The sequence below is a fragment of the Callithrix jacchus genome, chromosome 6 (genome assembly GCF_049354715.1).
Source record: "Callithrix jacchus isolate 240 chromosome 6, calJac240_pri, whole genome shotgun sequence".
Taxonomy (NCBI): domain Eukaryota; kingdom Metazoa; phylum Chordata; class Mammalia; order Primates; family Cebidae; genus Callithrix; species Callithrix jacchus.
In genome coordinates this window covers 160,078,365-160,084,632 of record NC_133507.1, presented here as the reverse complement: position 1 = coordinate 160,084,632, position 6,268 = coordinate 160,078,365, and the positions used below count along the sequence as shown (strand labels likewise).

The following is a 6,268-nucleotide window of genomic DNA, read 5'->3' as shown; positions in this document are numbered from 1 at the left end:
ATGCTGCTGCAAAGGGCGTGATTTCATTCTTTTTCATGGCTGCATAGTATTCCCTGGTGTATATGTGTTCTTTATCTCCATTGTTGGGCATTTAGGTTGATTCCATGTCTTTGCTATTGGGAATAGTGCTACAAAAAACATACACGTGCATGTGTCTTTATGGCATTTTTTAAGTGAAAAGTGTATCCGTGAGATAAGGAACAACTTCAGGTGGCCTAATAGATGTGTAACTGAAGTCCCTGAAGGAGAGGAGAGAAAGTGGGATCGAAAATATATTTGAAGAAGTAATGGTCAAAAAGTTTTCCAAATTTGTTGAAAACTATAAACTCATAGACCCAAGAAGCTCAATGAGCATTAATCATGAGGAAACTACATGAAGAAATCATGCTAAAGGCACAGCATGATGAAATGGCTCAAGGCCAGTGAAGGACAGGACAGTCTTAAAAGTGACCAGAGAAAAGTGACACTTGGCACCCAGGGGAAGAATGGTAAGATGAGCGCAGATCTCTTATCAGAAACAATACGGGCAAGAAGATGGTGGAGTAACCCACTTAAATCACAAAAACGAAAATGCCGTGAACCTAAAACTCTCTGCCTGTGTCCATGATCTTCCAGAAATGAAGGTCAAACAAAGTCTCCCTTTTCAGAAGAACTCAAGCGGAAAGCGTTTTCCTTTTTCTTTTTTTAAAATGTTTCTTCATTTATTTAAATATAATAGATGTGTTATACTTCATTTTATTTTTACATCTTCATTCTTTTTTATTGCATTTTAGGTTTTGGGGTACATGTGCAGAACATGCAAGATAGGTGCATAGGTACACACGTGGCAGTGTGTTTTGCTGCCTTCCTCCCCTTCACCCACATTTGGCATTTCTCCCCATGCTATCCCTCCCCAACTCCCCTCCCCTCTGTCCCTCCCTTATTCCTCCCAATAGACCCCAGTGTGTAGTACTCCCCTCCCTGGGTCCATGTGTTCTCATTTTTCATCACCCACCTATAAGTGAGAATATGCGGTATTTCATTTTCTGTTCTTGTGTCAGTTTGCTGAGAATGATGGTCTCCAGGTTCATCCATGTCCCTACAAAGGACATGAACTCATCGTTTTTGATTGCTGCATAGTATTCCATGTTGTATATGTGCCACATTTTCCCAGTCCAGTCTATCATCAATGGGCATTTGGGTTGCTTCCAGGTCTTTGCTATTGTAAACAGCACTGCAATGAACATTCGTGTGCATGTGTCCTTATGGTAGAACGATTTATAGTCCTTTGGATACATACCCAGTAATGGGATTGCTGGGTCTTCACCAGCAGACACACTACAAGAAATGTTCGAGAACGTCCATCGGAAGAAAAGTGGCACTAAACAGAAATTCAGACCTACACAGAGGAAGGAAGAATACCAGAAACAGAACCACGTGAGTAAATATATTCATAGTTTTCTTATTATGCAGAAGCTCTTTAAAATAAAATTGACCGTTTAAACAAAAATAAGAACAGAGCATGAGGTTCACAGCGTACGTGTAAGTAAAATGAATGACAGCCTTAGCATCAAGGCTGGGAGTGAAGGGGCGAATGTCTGCTACTGTCAGGTTTTCATACCGGACCTAATGTCGTGCGTTACTTCCAGGCAGACCATCATAACTTAGAGATGCATGTTTAAACCCTAAGGCGATCGCTGAAATCACAAAAGAAAGAATTATAGTTAATAAGCTGTATGAGTGGACAAAATGGAATCATAAAAACTATTCAGTTAATCTAAAAGAGGGAGAAAAGGGGAACAAAAAGCAGATGGGACAAATAGCTGATAGGGTTCACTGAGCCGAATCAATCATCACATGAAATCTACATGGCCTGAATTCCTCAATTAAAAGGCAGATGTCAGCTTTGATGAAAACCACGTCTGATGCTTACAAGAAACCCACTTAATATAGAAAGACAAAAAATATATTAAATATAAAAGGATGGAAAAAGATACCCCACGCTAAGACTAATCAGCCGTAAATCCGAGTGGTTACTCCTCAAGCAGACAATAGCAGCAGCATAAAGAAATGAACGATGGTTTCGTAATGCTAAAGGGATCCATTCATCAAGAGGACACAGTGATTCTCAGGGTTCATGCGTCTTATCATCGGACTCAAAATACATAAAGCGAAATCCGACGGAACCGCCAGAAGAACTAGACCAATCTATAATAGTCAACAGAGCTCCCAGTACCCCTCGTCAATAAGTGATAGAATATATAGACAGAAAATCAATAATGATACAGAGGAGTTGAACAGTGCCTTCTGCCATGTGTGTCCACCCAGATCATGGAAGCAGCTCCTCCTGGCTTGGCCCACAGTCACCACAGACCTGCTGCTGGGACCGCCCACATCTGGTTTCCATCATCCCTCAGCACACCAGGTGTATTTCCACTTCCTTCTTCTTGTACAAGACGTTTCTGCCTGCAGTCACCTCCTGACAAGCCGCCAGATTTCCAGGAATTCAGAGACACAGTTTGTCCTCCCAACCCTTAGTGGGCAATTAGTCTTCCTTTTCGGATGTGTGGCCGAGGTTCGGGAGCTGGGGCTGGTGTCTAGGTTCAGGGGCCTCTGCCTCTGTCTCTTACCCCAAGCCCCGGTGTCCCTTCTGTCCCTGGGTGGAGCCATTGAGTTCCTTGGGAAAGGGTGGGACCGATACTCAGTCCCACAACCCTGACACCCGCCAGCCTTACACCCCCTGGGGCAGGGCGTTATCTCCCCACCTGCCTGACCTCCGGCCCTTCGTGGCACTGTGGCAGTTGCCTCATCAGTGTTTGCAAATGAGCGAGCCTTTGGCTCTGAGCTGGTCTTAGACTCAATGTAAAATTAGAATTCAGTTCTTTTCAGGGTCCCATGCCAGCACCATGACTGTGCTGAGCCTGCATCCGCAGGTGGCCTAGTGGGGTTCCCTGAAAGCCTGCCCCTGGAGCATTGCCTGCGCTTCCCAACTGCACGGGGGGCCTGGACGGAACAGGTGTTTCCTATGCTCTCTGCTCTGAGGCGTAAGAGCACATGGAGCCAGGGTAGTGGGCACACATCTCTAGACCCGTCTGAGGCATGTTAAGGTTTTCTCAGAGTGCAGAGGATTTCTGCACAGCCGTGAGAGCAGAGGATTGCCAGCCCCACCATGCCCTGTCTTCTGAGGAGCCCCTCCCGTGGGTTCGTGCTGCACGAACTCCCTTCCATCTCATGGAATCTTCCAGAGCTCCTCACTCTGCTCCATTTAGCAAAACCACTTATCAGTTCTCAAACAGAGCTGCCCAGCATGGTCCCTGCACGGTGGAGGACTCAGTCTTCCTCCCTGGGCAGCCTCAATATCCCCCAAAGGCCGGCCGTGTGGGCACAGGGAAGGTGGAGGACTCGGGCTCATTTGTCCTGGCAGGAAACCACACTGGCCGGAAACACCAGGCATGCCCTTCAACAGCCACGCCTGGCGGGCACTCTCCTGCATCCCACCGGCTCTATTCTGCACAAACTAGTGGGTGAGACAGACCATTTCCTAAAAGAAAGCAATCTGCTGACACGTGACAGCAAAAAGTGAAAACACTCCCACCACCTGAGAGAAAAGGGCAGAAGGATTATGTCTCTGGAATGTTCCATGCTACCTAAAGGAAGGTGCAGGCTTCAGCCGGCCCTGGCCACACTTCAGCCAGGACTGGCTGACCAGGCTCTCGAGTTGGGCAGGGCCATCGTCCTGGCAAGGGAAGACTGGGCCCCGAGGACCTGGCCTCCGAGGGACAGTGGGGGTCTGCCTCAGAGACTGCGGAGTGACCATGTCCCAAGACCGCCTTGGAGCTGGTGAGCCAGGAGGCAGGCCTCACATCCAGGGCCTCCAGGTGTTCAGGGGTCCACTAGCGAGCCTGCCCCCCACCTAGTTCTGGGAGTCCAGAGACACAGGGACAGAACCCAGGCCTGCCAGCCTCAGGAACCATGAGCGGAACCGGAGAACAAAGCAGCTTTCCACAGCCTGCCTGAGCTTCAGGCGCTGCGTGCTGAATAACTTCTCTGACGTCCTTCCTCTTTCTAAGTTGGGGTTTTTCCTCTTAGCCCCTGAGCCTACCCAGGTTTATAGGAATTGGGAGCAAAGTTGGGAATGGACTCCAGCCTCTGGGTGGGGAGAAGCAGGCTGCAGGCGCTGGCTCTCTGGGCCCCCTGGAGAAACGCTCCTTTGTATTCAGAGAGGGGTTTCTTTGGGACCTTTAGGACCTTTAGCAGTGGCTGGACCGGGCAGCTCCCCTTCCCCACTCACTGTCTGTCCCCACGGCACCCGGGCTCCCCTCCCGCTCTCTCTCTGGCCGCTCCCCTCCTCGTGAGCAGCCGCCTTCCTCAGGGTAGCTCCACGTCGCCCAGCTTCGGTCACTCTGCGTCCCTCTGTTGTTTCAGCCTTTCTATTGGCACAGCCTCTCGCTCTCGACGTGCCTGTGACTGCACCGCTCCAGGTCCACATGCCATCCAGCTGCTCAGAACAGGACCTGGGAAAGGAGCTGAGTTCTTCCTTCTAACGCCCACCTCCAGTCGGGACCCAATCCTGTCCATTTCCCTCCAAATATCTCGAGCCCCACTGCTTCTCTCCATGCCCAGCACCCTTGCTCCCATCCAGGCTGTCCAGTCTGGCCTCTGGGGAGCCAGTCACCTGCTGCTGATCCTCTCACTACATACCTTGCCCACACCCACTCTAGCTGGGGTGACCCCCCCAAACCCAACTGGGACCGAGTCACTCCTGTGTTCAAGACCCACCGATGGTGTCCCACCATGCTGTGAGGATAGCCACATTCTTTTTTTCCAACCAGAGTTTGTAAGACCCAGCTCCTCCTCACCCATCCTCTGCCTCTGGACCGCAGCTCTGACTCAGCACCGGGCTCTCCCTGGGCCACGCTGCCACCTCCCACACTGAGGGTTCCCGCTGTGAGTTACTCTGCAGATGCCCTCACAGCCACTGGTCTAAGGAAGATCTCCCACCCCAGTGGTCCGTGTCCTAAGGCCTCCGTGCCTCACAACATATTCCTTCTGGTTCCTTACTCACCTGCCTATGGCTCTTCTCACAAGGAGTGAACTCCACAAGGCCAGGGCTGTTCTGTTTCCTCTGTCCTGGCACTGACACTGTGCCCTGCCTGCCCTCAGCACTAATGAAGACTTACTGAACAAAAGGAATGAATTCCTGAAACAATCTGGAGATGTCCAGCACCCTGCAATTTGGCTCATGTTTGTTCAAATCTCTTCCCATATTTTTTGACTCATTGGAATCCTTCTCACAGATTGCCTCCTCCAGGAAGTCTTCCAGGATGTGCCCTGGTCCTCTTTTGCTCTCTCAGGTCACTTTCCCTACTCTTCTGTTGAGCCCCAGAACAGGAACTCCTGGTTTTCCAGCTCCTATTGGAGATGCAGTGCCTTAAGAAAGGGAGTGCAGTGTCGGCTTCCCAGACCCTGGCAGCCAGAGGGCACCATGGCGGAGGTCCCCACAGGCCTCTTGTGGTGTGGCTGATCTAACTGGTGAGTGGTCACACTGTCTTGAGGAAACAGGCGGACGCTTGCTTTCTTGAGAGCCGACGGAGTGTATGCAGTCCACACCATGTGGACACACGCCACAGGGCCCAGGCAGGAAGGATCCCTGACACAGGCAGAGCCTCAGGAAGGCAGGTGACACAGTGTGGCTGTGCCCCTATCAAGATCTCAGTTGTATCTCCCAGAATTCCCATGTGCTGTGGGAGGGACCCAGTGGGAGGTAACTGAATCATGGGGGCCGGTCTTTCCCGTGCTATTCTGGTGACAGTGACTAAGCCTCATGAGATCTGAGGGTTTCTCAGGGCCTTCCACTTTTGCTTCTTTTTCATTTTCTCTTGCCGCCACCATGGAAGAGGTGCCCTTTGTCTCCCGCCATGATGCTGAGGCCTCCCCAGCCATGTGGAACTGTCAGTCCAGTGAAACCTCTTCTTCCTCCCAGTCTCAGGAGTGTCTTTATCAGCAGCCTGAAAATGAACTAACCTAGCAGGGAAGCCCTGTAACATCTGGCCAGGCCACCGCGCCCGGGACGGAGTTTGGAGGGTAGATGGCTGTTCTGAGCATTCGCGTGTGAAGCTTTTGACCCAAGGGCTCTGCAGATGGCTGCGTGATTGGCTGTGATTTCTTCTGAAAACATTTGTGATCTTTTGAAGTATTCGTAATTGTAGAGGGGGCTGGGGCGGGGACTCCCCTTTGGCAGTGGTGAGCAGTTTCCGAGGCTGAAGTGAGAATTTGGCAGCATAGCCAT

The 6,268-nt window shown here is 50.7% G+C and overlaps 1 long non-coding RNA gene across 1 annotated transcript; it reads right to left on the bottom strand.

The window, feature by feature from the left end:
- Nucleotides 1-673: 673 nt before the first annotated feature.
- Nucleotides 674-5,704, bottom strand: LOC144576839 (uncharacterized). The gene is made up of 2 exons (XR_013519426.1): nt 5,045-5,704; nt 674-4,493 (listed from the first exon to the last, which is right to left on the bottom strand). It is a non-coding gene; the product is annotated as an uncharacterized LOC144576839 (long non-coding RNA).
- Nucleotides 5,705-6,268: the final 564 nt, after the last annotated feature.